We start from the raw sequence: 17,660 nt of genomic DNA, 5'->3' as shown, positions 1-17,660 counted from the left end.
ATTATTATCAACATTTATATGCCAATAAGCTAAGCAAACTAGATGAAATGGATGCATTCCTGGAAAATTATAAACTCCCAAAATTTAACCAGGAAAAAATTAAAAATCTGAATAGACTGATATCTACTAACGAGATTGAAGCAATGATGAAAAGCCTCCCAAAAACAAGAGCCAGGAACTGACGGATTCCCTGGGGGCTTTACCAAACTTTCTTTCTTTCTTTTCTTCTCTTGTTTTTTTTTTTTTAATTTTGAATTATTATTTTTTATTTATTTTCAGCACAACAGTATTCATTATTTTTTCACCACACCCAGTGCTCCATGTAATCCATGCCCTCTATAATACCCACCATCTGATACCCCAACTCCCATCTCCTCACACTTATAAGTGACTTCTTTACATTTTCATACTTTGTGGTCATAAGTATACAAGATATAATGTGAATTCTCTCCCATTAATTATGACTTGATTTGGACTCCAGCACATGATCTGTGATAGACAAAGTTTGGTCTGCCCTTAAGAAGAACTTATCTTATGGTCCTCAGAGACACAATCTTATGCATGGATCCCCAAAGTTTATGTGATCTATACAGCACTTAATGACTTCTGTTATTCCTTACGACCTTCCCATCTGGATAATCTTTACTGTGCTGAAAGTGGATATCGTAGTCCCCAACAATACTGGATTGAGGTCCCCACCTCCTTTCCTTTCTGGAAATGCTTCCAACATTTAGATACACCCATGTTGGTGGTGTATATGTTGACAATCCTTCCAGGTTTCTGATGTTTCGATGTTCCACCAAGACAAAACTCCTTCCGGTAATCTTTTGTCTCTGGAAGGCATAAAATCTCACTATCTGGATAAGCACCATCTCTTTGGCTCTCTTCTCCTTGCCAATTGCATAAACTATGTCTTCCCAATTCCTTCACTTTCAAGCTATATGTATCTTTATAGTTGGAGGAAATCTCTATTCATGACATAAGGTCAAGCTGGTTAAGTTTTTATTGTTTTCTTGTGGACCGTTTTTGCCTTTTTTTTTTTTAATTTTTTACAGTCCAGTACCTGTTTGTACTGATGGGAGAATTTATCCAGAATACTTGAACTGAAAATTGATAGGTAGGAGGTTAACTTTCTATTTTGGTTGGTTTCTGACTTGGATTCTCTGTACCTTTCTTTTTTATGGTATTATTTGGGAGTGTTTCTTCCTTTAGTGTTATTCCTCACTTTCTCTCCATCTTTTGTGTGTCTCCTTTGTGTGTGTGTGTGTGTGTGTGTGTGTGTGTGTGTGTGTGTGTGTCTGGATGTTTTCTGTGTGTGTTCACATAGACTTATAATTAAATTTCAAGAGATAGGAAGTTGTTCTTTTATGGATAGCAATTCAATTTGACATGACTTGAACCTCACATTCCATCACTTCCAACCACATTTCCTACAAAGAATGTCGCCTTTTGTCCTCTTTGATAAACAGGTATTCTCACAAACCTGTCTTCTAACAAACACCAAATCTTGTGTGCCTGGTTAGAACCGTGTGGTTTGTCCTTTTTTCCCTTACTTTTTCCCGTATCTCTTGACTACAACAAGAAAGTGAAACTGTATATTATTTGTCTTTCTGAATGATAAATATTACCTAGCCCAATGTTCTCCACAACACTGCCACATGAGGCAAGTGGCAAGAATTCATTCTTGCTTATTTCTCAGTAAGAACTTTTGGTGCCTTGGGAGGACAGTGAGATGGTAGTAGTGTCTGAGAACTCCAGGCTTGTCTTCAGCCATGAACACAACAGGAAGATGAACACATCAACTGGAACTCAGCAGAAATTGACCTGAAGCCTACAAATTAACTCCACAGCAAAAGAGAAAAGAAGTTGCAGAGACTATGGGAGAAGATTGAAGACATGACTCAGGAGAGACGTGTGCAACTGGTGTGTCAGAGGCCAGTAAGCCAATGCAAAAGACAAAGGCACAGGAGAAAGGAGCACCCTGGGAATACACAAGAAGCCTGTTTCCCAAAGCCATTGGCTGTGAACAGCAGAGGGTCTGAATGACCCGAGTTCTTGCCAACAACAGGTCATGAGGCCTGGAGATTTCAAATCAGCAGGTTGAGCAGACATCAATTTGAGAGAATACTGTGTTTCTCCTGCAGAGAACACCAACAAGCAACCAGGTGCAGACAGCCTAGAAACCATGATCATAGTCCATCCCAGGAGACAGAGTGGGAAGATGGTGAGTTCTGGCAGTGCATCCATGAGAAGCAATGTTCGTGGAGATAAATCGATGGGGGCATAATAAATTTGGGCCTCTCGCACCAGCAGCATCAAGACCGAGGTACTGGCCAAAGACAGGATGGTGAAGACTTTAGCTTCCTAATCTGCAAATACCAAAATCCCAACCGTTGAACTCTTGGTGGACTGTCTTCCTCTGTCCAAGCTGCTTAGTTCAAGGAGAGCAGACTCACCCATCGGGGACTAGAAGAAAGCCCTGCCCACATGTTCTCTCCTGAACACAACATTCTACAGGCCTTTAATCTGTTGAGTTGTTTGAATATCTCTTTCACAGGCACACGAGAACCCAGCAGGTTAAACCTCAGCATATTCAGCCAGAAACCAAGCACACCAAACGGCAAGCAAGGAGATCTTCTGCTGATGACTGGTCTCAAGGACAGGGGAAAGTCACAACACAAAAGCAGAGGGCATGCATAACACATACACACACACACACACACACACACACACACACACACAGACACACACCTGAGAATTTCTCAAGGGCCAGTCCTTGGGCACTCCATGACCTCTTCTTCCTATAGAACTTCCTCCCAGGCTATAAAACAGAATGGGGTTTTAGAATACTTAGAAGAAGATAGAGACCTAGATCCAATGCAAAGATGGAAGAATCAATTGATGCTGAAAAAAAGAACAGCAAATGATCATGGCCCGGAAATCAGAGTGAAACTTTTACATAAAACACCACCAATGGAGGATAAAAGGCAGCATCCAGGATATTCCGTGAACATCAGAAAACACAGATAATCAGAGAGTTCTGAACCATGAGATAAAGCTGATAAAAGTAAAATAATATAAAATTAAATGTTCCTGATGAAAAGATTGGAAGCAGACTGGATGAAAAGTCCAGGAAGCTAGCATAAACAGAGGATCCAAGTGATCTGGAAGAAAAAGACTAGAAAATAAGGAACAAGTCCAAAGAGAGAAGGAAGAGTGATGGAACATGACAAAGAGCTTAGGGAATCCATCGAATCCAAGGAATGGAAATAGGTGCCTATTGTAGGAGAACTAGGAATGAGAGAAACAAAAAAGTGCTGAACTTGTCTTTGAGAAATCAGAGCTGAAATAGCTTTCATCTGGGAGCAGAAAAAGAGATCCAGATTCAGAGGCACAGAGGACTACCATCACCATCCACAGAAGCAGGGCACCAAAAGACATAGTGTCATTTCCCTGCAAAAGCTAGAAATGGAGGAATTGCCATTACCCAAATATGCGCTGGAGCATACTTTGTCCATGGCTAAGTCACTGACTTCAAGAGGACAAGCTATACCAGCTCTCGAATTAGGTCGGACAGCTAAAGCAACACCAGCCCAAGCCAAAATCCATACCCCCTGAATTTCTGAACAATGACAGAGCAGCGGCTCTTATCGAGAAAGAGAAGGTATTCAGAAGTCAAAGGTTGGGTCTCCGTGTTTGTCCATCAGTTCAGAGGTGGCCTTCAGCTCAACTCATGATCCCAGGTTCATGGCATTCTCTCTGGTCTCAGGTTACCTGCTCACGGGCAAGTCAGCTTCTCCCCTCTGACTCCACCACCTGATTGTGATCATTCTGTCTCTCTGTCAAATATGTGCGTGTGCATCATTTGACAAAAAACATAAACCAAAACCAGTGTACAAGGATTGACTGTGGCCATGGGATGTTTATTGAATTTGAACTTAGGTCCCTTTAAAATGCAGTCAGGTACAGAGCCCCCCCCACCATCCTAAAATGCCCGACCTTCGCTCAGAGCTCCCTAGTTCATTCTCCTGTTCTTTGTCTTCCTGGATCTCATTACCAACCTGTAGCATCTGCTGTCTGTCACGCTGTAATGGCCTCTTGTTGACACATTGTTCATCATCTCCTGGCTCCATTAGAACATGCCCATCTTCCACAAGAGGCACTGTTTGGTTATCCCAAGAAACCATTTGGGGGATGGCCATGGGAGGATTAAGGCAAGCTTGTGCTGCCACATCTCCATGCAGATCCCCCGAGGGTAGTTGCTCCACCCTGAAGGAATGTTCAAGATTCTTAAGATTATAAAGTCGGCCATGGAAAAGGTGAAACCGAAAGGCTTCACAAACTGCCTTGGTGAGAGATCCAGGTGGCTCCTGCGGTTTAGGAGACCTGGGTTCCTCTTGGCACACCCATGACTACTCCAGCCAAGTGTAGATATCAGGCGTGGGTTGATGAGGAGTGGTTGCTATGACATCAAAGCTTTGTGACATCACAGTTGCTGGATTCACTAAAGCAGCCATCCCTCTCCCATGACCTTGGAGTCCTATGACTTTAGGAAGGAAGCCTGGGAAGGACAGAAAAAGAGCCCTATCCGCCTGATCAAGAATGCAGGTTGTCTTGTGTGTCAATGTCCCGCTTCCCATTTCTAGACAAAGAGAAAAGAAAATGATGTTCTGTATATCATTCTTTAAGCCAACATTTCCCCAGAGACTGCAATGTGTTCCTATTTCCACTAAAATTTCTAGAGATCTCAAGAATCAATGAGGCCTCTTGGATATAAACATCTCTCCATGGGTTTGTTCAACCTGTGGATGACAGAGTCCTTTTTCAATGTCCTTTCCCTATGGGACAGTGATGATGAAGGCATGGAAAGTCCCTTTTCAAGGAAAAAGTTTTGGGCATGGATATATTGTGCTGTCTGTGTCCTCATCTCCTAGTGCATTGAAACAGGAGTTTTAAGGGATTAGGGGTCTTTCTACCTGGTTTTCCCTTAAACACCTTTTCAATTCTTCAAGGAAAGTGAATTTCTGCATCAGAGCTAACTCTTAAGGAAGAGGCCTGGACAGCACTCCTTGTCATTATTAGTTAACTCCACTTTTTGTGGTAATGGTTATAGACATGTTGAACAAGTCTCTTTAGTCAGAGGAAGGGGATGCCCTATATCCATGGCCTGCAATGTCCACATGAGAATAACTGTGGATTGAGCCACAGTACCTAGCACAATCTAGTGGATAAAGAAGTTGTGGTCTATCTTGGTAACAGAATATTCCTCAAGCATCAGGGAGGATGAACCTCTGGTCCTTGCATTGACATGAGTATCCCATGATTGGGTAATGCAAAATGAAAAAGGCAAGCAGACCAAGTGAAATATCATATGTTGTCTCTCATATGTGCCCCAGGACAAATACCATAATTCTTAATAAAATAAGGGAAACTGAAGTGGAAGAAGTCAGAGAAGGAGGAAATCCAGGAGTGACTCAGGACTTGAAAACCAAGCTGAGGGATACAGAAAAGAGAGACATGCAGTGAAGGAAGAAAGTGCTTAATGGGTGTTTAGGAGTGGTTGTATATATTAGGAGAAGCACTAGGTCGTATATGGAACTAAAGTCTGTGGATACTTAGTCTAAAACGGATGATAGATGATAGGCTGGCTTCCTCAATAGAACAAAACAATTCAAAGAAAAACAATTTCAAACCAGATGAAGACACAGAAAGAAGAGGAAAGAATTATATTTTTATTATTTTTAATTATGGGAATGGCATGGAATTTGTTTCCTAAAATGTCCTTATCTGCACAAGGTCTTTATCCTTCTAAAGTAGAGTCTACCCACCTCATTCCATTTCCAGAATCGATGAGAAAAAATGACATTGCTTGCCCTACATGTCTAGAAGAGTTGCCCAGGAAATGGATTTGGAGCTGGCCTTCTGTTTGTTGGCAGGTATTTGATTACTGCTCAAACTCTTTAGCCAATAGTAGAGAGCTCAGATTTTGTAGAATTCCTGACCTAATCTTAGGAGCTGATATGGTCTTGGAATTTATCCTTTCCTCTCAGTTCTTGGATTAGCTAGCAAAATTGTGGAGAAGGGTCTTTTAGGTTATTTTTTTCCTCTCTACCAGTTTTCATGTGGTTTCATACTTTCACCTGTGTGCTTGTCTCCCTGTTTTATCCAGGTAACGGCTCCTCCAGTTTGTTAATGTTTTCAAAACTGACGTGTGAGTTCCCCTGATTTTTTTCCTTTGGTTTGCTTCTATTTCCTTTAATTACATAATCATATGTATTATTTCAATATTTGTGTTAACTTTAGAGTTCGTATTTTCTATTTTTTCCTTCTGGCGTCCAGTTATGTTGCTATTTTTCGGTGTTTTTAATTTTTGGAAATGCACGCATTTAACCCCTTATTGTTTCCCCATAAAATATTTTGGCATCATCTCATAATTTTCTTGACTTTCCTTTGCTCATGGCACTTTATGATTTTCCTTTGGATGTTCTTTTTTTGATTCCTTGCTAGTTCGCGAGTGTTTTGTGTTTTCCACCTATTAGTGTCTGGCTGTGTTTCCCATTCATAAGTGATTTCTTTCCGTTTTCATACCTTCATGGCCATAAGTATACAAGAGAGTATTTGAATTCTCTTCCATTAGTTACATATTGATTTTGACTTCAGCACACTATCTGTGATAGATAAAGTTAGGTCTAACTTTAGGAAGAACTCCTCTTATGATCCACAGAGACACAATCTAATGTTTGTATCCCCAAAACTCAGGTGGTCTAGAGAGATCCTGATGACATCTGTTATTTCTTTCCACTTTTCCAACTGGATGATCTGTCCTGTGCTGAAAATGGATATCATAGTCCCTAGAAATATTGGATTGAGGTCCCCATATCCCTTCCTTTCTGTTCATATGCTTCCATGTTGGTGGTGTATATGATGGTAAATCCTCCAAGTTTTTGTTGTTTTGATGCACCATCAAGTTTTGGGGGCCTCGTGCCTAGAAGGGGTTAACCCAATAAAGCAACAGTTCTTGGGAAACTCTTAATCTGAGGACCTTCACAGGTGGCAAGGAAGAGTGACACCCTGTTCCCTGGTGATTGTTATGAGAACATTGTGAAGTTAGGCTTGTTGCCATTGAAGCTGCTCTCTCGACTAAGATAATAAGGATCCTGTGTTTTGTGAATATTGATTTATGGCCTAAGTGTCCAAACAATGAAGGTCAAGGCTGTCTGATATCTCTGTATGGCCAGCTACTCTCAGGCCAAAATAGAAACTATCACCAGATGTACAGGAAGTGATTCCCTTACTGTGTGGTATAAATCAGAGCTCTGCAAAATAAACTTTGGCACCTGCTTGACACATTTGCCTGTGTCCTTCCTATTCCCCACATTCCCTTTCTTCATTCTCCTACCCTTCAACCTTGCTCCCTCTTGTCACGCTGGCCACGACAGGTGGCGCCCCAACAGGGACCTGAAGACCAGTGGCATCTCAGTTGAGGACTTTATATCAGGGAGGAGAATCCAGGTGATCTGGAACGACAGTAGTAAAATATGGGGACAGTTCAGTCAACCTAAGAGGGTCATTTTTTGCAGGCTCTGCAAGCTCTTCTAAAGGAGAGAGGGTCAGGAGTCTCTCACGAGACTCTTCAGGAATTTTTTGAGGTTGTTAGTGATTTATGCCCCTGGTTTCCTAAGGGAGGGAGTGCAAATCTTGAACTTTGGCACCATGTGGGTCAAGAAATTAAGAATTAAATTTTTGTTTACGGTGCTGCAACAGTTCCAGAGGATACAATGAACCTCTTGTCCCAGATTAGGGACCTTTGGACCCTAAACATTCTATTGATTTATTGTCTTTAAAATCTCATTCAGTGGGAGAAGAAGGTGAGGATTTTCTAATGTGCAGTTTAAGCCCTTCTCATGGCGGAGATTGCGTGATGACATCAGCGCTGTCTCTCCCCTCTTTGGAGGAATTATTCAATAAAAGTCATATGTCTGAGAGTCCTCCCAGTGCGGTTTTTTACCGCCCCCGGTATTGATAAATTAAGGGGATGATGAAATTGAAGAGGATGATGTTTATCTTGATGATGATAATGTCCTATGGTTCCTCTACTCCAGCTCCATTGCACACTTTTTTGATACACCATGTACACAGCTGGTACCGAATAATACTTTAGTGCCACAGTGTACTCATGTTGGGGTTAATACGACTCCCTCCTTAGGGGGTGAATCTACGATAAAATCGGCCTATAAATCCCGGATACTGGATGGCAGGCACCAAGTCATAAAGAGAAAGTAAGACCTAAACGTGCTGCTTTTCCTGTAATGGCAGACAACAAAGTGCACAGTTACTTTCTTTATCAGGAGTAACACTGTTACAGCGTGCTTTGTATCAAGCACAGAAAAAAGAGGAAATGTTGCAGAGTTTTCTGCATTCCCTGTTACTGCCAACCAGCAAGGACAAAGAATTTACACAGCTCTAAATTTCAAAGTCTTAAAAGAAATTAAAACCGCCACTGCTCAGTATGATCCTACTGCTCCTTTTACTTTACCTCTACTAGATAATTTGGGAATGGAAGCTTTGTGTCCTGGTGATTGGAAGGTCATAGCTCATGCATGTTTATCAGGTGGAGATTTCTTATTATAGAAGGCTAAATTCATTGAAAGAGCTAATGAAATGACCTTGTATAATAGAAGAACACAGATTCCTATTACTTATGATATATTAGTAGGAGCTGGACCTTATTATGATGTTGGCATTCAAATAGATTATCCAGTGATTGCATACACTCAAATTAATGAATGTGTTCTGAAGGCTTGGAAGAGATTACCTACTATAGGGCCCAAACTGAGGAATTATCTAAAATTCAACAGGGACCTGATGAGCCGTGTCAGGACTTTGTAGCCCCTCTCTTAAAGGCTGTAGGTAAGATTGTATTGGATGGTGAAGCTGGGACTATTATAGTCAAACAATTGGCTTATGAGAATGCTAACACTGCATGTCAGGCTGCTATAAGCCCTTGGAGTAAAACAGGCAGTTTAGAGAATTACATTCGATTGTGTGCTGATATCGGGCCTTCCTACATTCAAGGAGTTCCTATGGCTGTAATATTAAAAGTAATTTCCACTCAAGAAATGCAGCAACACCTTATTAAATCTAAGGGAGGACAATTTAATAATCGAGTATGTTTTCAATGTGGAAACTTGGGACACTTTCATGCTAAATGCCCCCAATTATCTAAACGAAGACAAAGTAAAGGTTTGCCTACTCCTCCCAATAATCAAAAGAGTAAGCCTCAATCTTTATGTCCCCATTGCCAGAGAGGTTATCATTGGGCAAATGACTGTCTATCCAAAACAGATAAATTTGTCCAACCCCTTCAGGGAAACTTCAAAAGGGGCCCACTGCTGCCCCGCCAAACAATAGCATCCCTCCTACCAAAATTTCCCAAGCAATCAGTGCAGACTTACCCAGAGTCAACAAATTATTCTGAGGTACCCCCTCCAGTGCTGGACTCGACTTAGCCCCAGATGTTGCTGTTTACCTTGAGGCTGGGGAACCCTCTAAAGCAATCACTACTGGAATATGGGGCCCCTTGCCAAAAGGAATTTGGGGGCTTTAATTAAGCAATTCTAGCTGGACTATGAAGGGGTTAAATTTTCATCCTGGATTTATAGATGAGGATTACACAGGAGAAATTAAAATAATGATTTCCCTCTCTTCTGGGATCATGGCCTTGCAACCTAAAATATCTATACCACAATTAATCTTGTTATCTGGAGTACAATTACAGAACCAAATTGTGAAACCTCAACGAGGGTAACAAGGATTTGGCTCAACAGATGCCTATTGAATGAGAATTATTACCTCTGATAAACCATTTTTGACCCTATATATCCATGGTCATCCATTTCAGGGCTTGATTGATACCAGAGCTGATATGTCAGTCATAGCACTCAAGGATTGGCCCTCTCAATGGCCCTTCAAAAGCACTACACACTCACATAAAGGGAGTAGGTATTGCATCAGCTCCAAAAATTAGCTCTAACCACTCACCTTGGCAGACTTCTGAAGGCCATCATGGAAATTTTCAACCTTTTATATTAGATATAGGTTTGAACCTTTGGGGCAGAGATATACTATTTGTATGGGACTAGTGTTAGAGACACCTCCCATTCCTAAAGAATCACAATCTCCTAAAGTTATTCAAATGATGCACAGAACGGGGTATGAAAAAGGCAAAGGCCTTGGAAAGACTTTAGAAGGCCCTATTGAACCTCTATGATAAGGGGTTTTCATAAGGGCCATTGACTAGACCACATGCTATGCCTCTACTCCGGTGTGGGTTGATCAATGGCCCTTATCTAAAGAGAACTTAGAGGCAGCAAAATTGTTAATGGATGAACAATATGCTCTTGGTTATCTACAGAAATCTACTCGTCCTTGGAATAGCCCAATAATTGTTATTTTAAAAAATCTGGAAAATGGAGATTATTACAAGATCTCAGGGCAAGTAGTGCTGGGCTACAAACAGTGGGAGCCCTGCAACCGGGACTACAATCTCCAACTAGTATTCCACTTGATCATCAAATGCTAGTTATAGATCTGAAAGACTCCTTTTTTATCATTTCGCTAGCCCCAGTGTATATTGATAGATTTTCTTTTTCAGTGCCAAGTACAAATTTTTTAGAACCTCATGATAGATATCAAAGGACTGTTTTGCCTCAAGTGATGGTTAAGAGTCCTACTTTGGGTTAACAGTATGTTTCTCGGGCCCTGACTCCTTTTTATAGCAGAAATATCAGAATCAAATATACTGTTTACATTACATGGATAATATTTTGCTTTCAGCAAAAACTGAGATATCATTGCAACAGGCTTTAAAAAATTTATTACAGTTTTTGGATCTGTATGGTCTAATTGTGGCACAATAAAAAATTCAAAGACTGCAACCTTTTGAATATCTAGGATATGTCATTCATAATAAGAAAATAAGATCACAAAACATCCAAATTAGAACACAGCATTTGACAACTCTTAATGATTTCCAAAAATTATTAGGTGATATTAATTGGCTTCGCCCATCTTTAGCCCTTGCTGCTAAACAATAACAACCACTATGTCAGATTTTAAAAGATGATTCTCATCCAAGTTCACCATGGCAACTAGCTGAGGCAGCTAAACATGCTCTATCTTTGGTAGAAAAGGCTATCTCACAAGCACAATTAACTCAAGTTCACACAACCAATCAATATATTTGAATATATTAGGTCCACAAATTTTACCTATTGCTATTTTGTGGCAATGTTCAGGAATTTTGGAATGGATTCATCTTGCCATTCATTATTTAAAAGTTATGGTCCATATACACTATGGAGTATTATGCCTCCATCAGAAAGGATGAATACCCAACTTTTGTAGCAGCATGTATGGGACTGGAAGAGATATTCTGAGTGAAATAAGTCAAGCAGAGAGAGTCAATTATCATATGGTTTCACTTACTTGTGGAGCATAACACAAAGCATGGAGGACATGGGCGTTAGAGAGTTGAAAGGAGTTGGGGAAAATTGGAAGGGGAGGTGAACCATGAGAGACTCTAGACTCTGAAAAACAATCTGAGAGTCTTGAAGTGACGGGGGGGTGGGAGGTTGGGGTACGATGTGGTGGGTTTATAGAGGGCACGGATTGCATGGAGCACTGGGTGTGGTGAAAAAATGAATACTGTTATGCTGAAAATAAAGAAATAAATTTTAAAAAGTTATCAATCGAACTTTACAAATGGTAGTACAATTGATAACCAAGGGACACACATGGTTGTTTCAGTTATTGGGACAAGAACCTGACTTTATCATTGTGCCAATAATTACAAAAGAACAATTATCCAGTCTATAAATGAATGAAAGTGAATGGCAAGTTGCTTTGGCCACATACCCAGGACAGATTATATTCCACTTACCTAATAATAAACTTTTACAGTTTCTTAATCTGACTGCCGTCATTTTTCCTAGCCTCGTCCAGACAACCCCTATTATTCATGCGCCGACTGTTTTTATAGATGCAAATAAAACTGGAGACATTGGAATCATTTTCATTTCCACCTTACGTTGTACTAGTACTAAAATACATTATAAAACCTCTTCAGTGCAGCACACTGAATTAAAAGCCTTCCAATATGCTCTTCAATATATACACAGATAATCAATATGTGGCTAAAACAATTTCTCGATGAATCTCTGCGTTTATTCTTAGCAATGATAAAAAATTAGTTTACTTATTTTCACAGATTCAACATTTACTGACAACCAGAACTGCATCTCTTTTCATTTTCCATATTCCTGCTCACACAGCCCTTCCAGGTCCACTTTCCGAAGGTAATGCTCTAGCAGATGCTTCAACTCATGCTGCTATTTTTACTCCCTTAGAAAAAGCAAAGAGAATTCACAAAATGTTTCACCAAAATGCGCAAGCATTACAAGGGAAATTTAAGATTGTCATAGAACAAGCTGGACAAATTGTTAAATCATTTCAAACCTGTCCAACTTTTTGTACGCTAACTCTTAATTCTCTTTGGCAGATGGATATTACTTTATATAAAACCTTTGGTCAGTTATCATAATTGTATGTTTCTATGGAAACCTTTCCAGAATATACTTTTGCTACTGCACATTCAGGAGAAGCTTTTACAGATGTGCAGAATCATTTTTTTTTCAGGCATTTGCACACCTGGATCATTATGACTGACAATGGCTCGGCATACACTTCTATGGCCTTTTAACAATCCTGTTCTACTTTCCACATTGCTCATTCTACAGCTATTCCATATAATTCTACAGGTCAAGCCATTGTGAACCAAAGTCATGCAAGTCTCAAACCTAGATGTCCATCAACAGATGAATGGATCAAGAAGATGTGGTATATATACACAATGAAATACTATGCAGCCATCAAAAGAAATGAAATCTTGCCATTTGCGACAACATGGATGGAACTAGAGCGTATCATGCTTAGCAAAATAAGCCAAGCAGAGAAAGACAAGTATTTTATGATCTCCCTGATATGAGGAAGTGGTGATGCAACATGGAGGCTAAAGTGGGTAGGAAAAGAATAAGTGAAACAAGATGGGATTGGGAGGGAGACAAACCATAAGTCACACTTAATCTCACAAAACAAACTGAGGGTTGGTGGGGGGAGGGAATTTGGGAGAAGGGGGTGGGATTATGGACATTGGGGAGGGTATGTACTTTGGTGAGTGCTCTGAAGTGTGTAAACCTGGTGATTCACAGACCTGTACCACTGGGGATAAAAATCTATGTTTATAATAAATAAAAATTAATTAAAAAAAAGAAAGGAAAACTGTAAACATAAAAAAATGCTCTGAAAAAATTAAAAGAGGTGGAAATCTTACAGGGTAAACTTAAATATAAACCTCATGTTCATTTAGCTGTAGCTTTATATGTTTTAAATTTTTTTGAAAGTAGATACTATGCTGAAGACTGCAGCTGAGCTCTTCTGGACTCCTGATTTATCACCACTTCCATATGCCAAGTGGAAGGATCACCTCACTCACATGTGGTGTGTGCCTGATCCTGTCCTTAGAAGGGTCAGGATTTTATTTGTATTTTTCCACAGGATGAGGAAGCGCCACGCTGGCTCCCGGCAAGAGGGGTACGATTTCTCCCTGATAAAGTGGAAGATGGCCAAACTTCGTCTGAGTGAGCCCAGGAGATGATGTTCTCGACGTCAAGCCACATCTACTTGGGGCTCCATGAAAGCCCTTTCTTCTCAGGCTGTGGCGTTAGTAAAATCCACAGATAAACCTGGTACCCCAACCAATTTGTTCTTAGCATTTATTGCTTTGTTACTGCTGCCTCAGAGACTCGCCTTTATTGGGCCTACATACCTGATTCACCTACTTTTAGGCGGTTATTTGGAGTGATCCGTCTCCAAGGATCCAGGCAAATTTTACCTGGGTTTTTAGAGGCATAAGTGATAGTGTCTCACTTGATACTGCTGCTCATTAATTTAATTCACTGGCCTCACCTCAGGCCCTCCCATTTGTTTTCAGTTTCCCCGAGATAATCAACAACCAGTATATGGGTGCCTGACTGTTTCTAAGTCCTCACACACTTTAAAATGCTTAGATGGTTTCAGCATGAATTATGATGAGGAGGCAGAGACTTCCATAGCTAAACCAGGAGCTAAGGAAGAACACTGGACCCTGCTGGAAGTACAATCAGGAACTTTTCCCATTCATCTGGTGGTCAGGATGACTCCTTTAGATCACCCTTATTGTGCTACTTCTAGTACCTGGCGCACCAATTCATCTCCATGGGTAGAATGTTTGTAGAGACATCCATAGGTTCTTACTCCCCATGTCATTATCACTGATGTCTCTATTACTGATTGGTCTAAGAGCAAAAGTCTTAACTCCCAAATGTCTCAGATTGCTGTTATTGATTCTCTTAATGTTCATCTTAATGCTATCCCTGATAGCATGTTTTCTACACCACAGGGTATTAAAAGTTTGGAAGCTTGTGGCTGCTATGGGACCTATTACCACAGATGCACCTCTGTCTGCTTATTACCCAGGAACTGGAAAGCTGACAAAGAGCTTGTGTCCCTCGACCATCCTATTGGTTGTTGGGGCAGGAATAATATCAAGATATACAGTTAATGGAACTATTATGTATAAGTTTCTCTGTCCTCACTGTATATTGACTAATTGTTTGCTTGCTTTCAGTTTACATAGGTCTGATCAGCCTACAGTGTTATTTTTAGTTATGCAGCCGCCTTGTGTTTTATTGCCTGTAGAAGTTACAGGACCTTGGTATGCTAAATATGGATACCAGTTCACTTTGGAATTAGAAAAACAGTTAGGTGAACATGTCGATTTGTTGGGTTACTTATAACAGGTATTACTTATAACAGCCACAGCCACTGTCTCTTCTTTGGCTTTATCTCAGAGCCTTCACACTGCAAAACATGTTAATACTTTGTCTCAAAATATATCTCATGCTTTATCCAATCAGGAGACCAATGATATAAAGATATTGCGTAGACTAGATGGTCTTAAAAAAGCAGTAGAATATTTTGGAAATCAATTATATTTGCTCTGGACTCAAATGTCATTGATATGTCAAGGAGTTTTCATCATATGTGCTACGCCCTTAACCGCGGGTAACCACTCCTGGGAAAATGTTCAGAGACATTTGTGTGGCATCTGACATCATACCAATTTGAGCCTTGACCTGGCTGAGCTACAATCGCAGATTAATGCTATCGGACAATCACACTTGGACATCATAGATCCTTCTAATATTGCTAAAGTATTCCTGAAAGCCCTCAGGGTGGTTAATCCTGGGAACATTTTATAATATGAGGCAAGTGGGAAAAATTTATTTTTTCTTATGCCTTGGTAAGAATCTGTGGTACCTTTGGAGGACAGTGAAAAAGTAGTAGTATCTTAGAACTCCAAGCTTGCCTTCATCCATGAATACAACTGGAGGATGACCACAATAACTGCACCTTGGTGGAAATTGACCTGAAGCATACAAAGTAAACTCCACAGAAAAAGAGAGTAGAAGTCACAGAGACTATGGGAGAAGATTGGAGACATGGCACAGGGGAGATGTGGGCGGTTGGTGCGTCAGAGGGAATTGAGCCAATGTAAAAGACAAAGGCACAGGAGAGAAAAGCACATTGGAAATCCACATAGAGCCTGTTTCCCAATGGCATTGGCTGTGACCAGCATAGGGTCTGAAGGGCAAGAGTTCTTGCCAACAAAGGGTCTTGAGGCCTGGAGATTTCAGATCACCAGGTTTGGCAGAAATCGACTTGAGAGAAAACTGTGTTTCTCCTTGAGAAGACACCAACAAGCAACCAGGTGCAGACAACCAGGAAACTACGATCAGAGACAATACCATGAGAGACAGGGGGATCATCATGGGTTCTGGCAGTGCATCCATAAGAGGCAGTGTTCATGGAGATGACTCTATGCGGACCCCCAAAAATTTGAGGCTCTTGCACCAGCAGCATCAAAACCGAGCTACTGAGCAAGGACAGGACAGTGAGCACATTAGCTGCCTAATCTGGAAACACGATATCCCTGCAGTGGAACACTTGGGGGACTAACTTTCTCAGTCCAAGTTGCTCTGTCCCAGGAGAACAGACTCTCCCTATGGAACTAGAAGAAAGCCCTCCTACATGTTCTTTCCTAATCACAGCATTCTGCAGGCCTTTGTTTTGTGGCGTGGGTTGAACATCTCCTTTCACAGGCACACCAGAGCCCACCAAGCTAAACCTCAGTGTATTCAGCTCAGATCCCTGTGGCCCGCCAACGCTCGCCCGCGAGGAAGGAAGACCACCGACACAGGATTCTTCTCTATAACGCTTTATTGAAGTGCACTTGGTTGAGGTTTGTAGGGTGATGGAAGCAGGAAGCGCCTGGGTAGAGCCAGGGCTGCACATATATACAGGCTAGCTGGGGCGTGTCTCATTCTGGGGTACGTGGCTCACTATGGTAGGTCAGCCTTGTTGCTGGGCAGAATAAGCTTAAGGCCACACGTCCAACCACTTGTTTACGAGGCTCTCCGGCGCCATCTTGTAATGGCGGCAACGGGTTGCCACATCTCCCCCTTTTTCTTTTATTTTGCAGTCATGGCTAAAATCAGAGGAGTGTCCCCTAGTAAACATGTCCTCCTTTGCCTAGGGACGGGAGAGAAACGGAGGTACCCGTATGCAGACACTCATGACTTTCAGGGTGGCTCACCCTGTGCACTCCTAGGTGCAAACCACCCGCGGAAAATGCAAGGTTGTCTCTATTCGGGTGCAATGGGCTACTCAAAGCCCTCCGAGTGCAAGAGCACAACCTATGTTTCATTTAACATGCTGAGCCAAGCTTGGGGAGATGTTCCAGCCTCTATAGCGGCAAAGGCACGCGCTATGGCCACCTTCTCTCTTCTGCGAGCCCTCATTACCCTCAGAATTAAGAACAAAGCCACCAGTAGTCCTGCAAACATTAGCATGCCCATGACTCCTACTCCGAGAGTGGTAAAGCACAAGGTGCCTTGAAGGTTGAAATTTGTAGCGTTATAACGCTGTACCTTATTATTGATTTGTTTACAGGGTAAATCAAAAACACATTCTGGAACATACAGATGGGGTAATGTTTTTGTCGCGTTTGTGACTGGCATGGGGATGGGCCATGTTCTTGAAACGGCCCAAAAGGTAGCTCCCTCAACTCTGGTCAGGCAGATCATCAGCACTATCAGCATCTCCAGGGTTGGAGTCCATGTCTGCTTCTTTGGTGTTGTCATCGGTTCTTTCATCCAACTTTCGCGTCAGTCGTGATGGCACCCACACCGGATCCGAGCGGTCCTGTGGAAAAACACAAACAGCTCCCCTGGATCTCCTAATCACGGGATCCGGTCCATACCATTTGTTATCCAGGATATCTTTCCACATTACACGTTCCTTTATGGCCTCAGCCTCTTCTGCGTGTCTATCTGCCGCACTTTTGCCATTGGCATCCAGAATTAAAAAATTGATAGTAAAGATTGCTAGGGATAGGCGATCTCGAGGGGTCATAACCGCCTCTATTCCCCCTTTTTGTTTTTGTATTAGTTCTTTAAGCGTGCGGTTAGCGCGCTCAAACCCAATCCCTTTCTATCATTTTT

The sequence above is a fragment of the Mustela nivalis genome, assembly GCF_964662115.1.
Source record: "Mustela nivalis genome assembly, chromosome: Y".
In the NCBI taxonomy this organism is placed as follows: domain Eukaryota; kingdom Metazoa; phylum Chordata; class Mammalia; order Carnivora; family Mustelidae; genus Mustela; species Mustela nivalis.
This window is presented reverse-complemented; position numbering follows the sequence as displayed.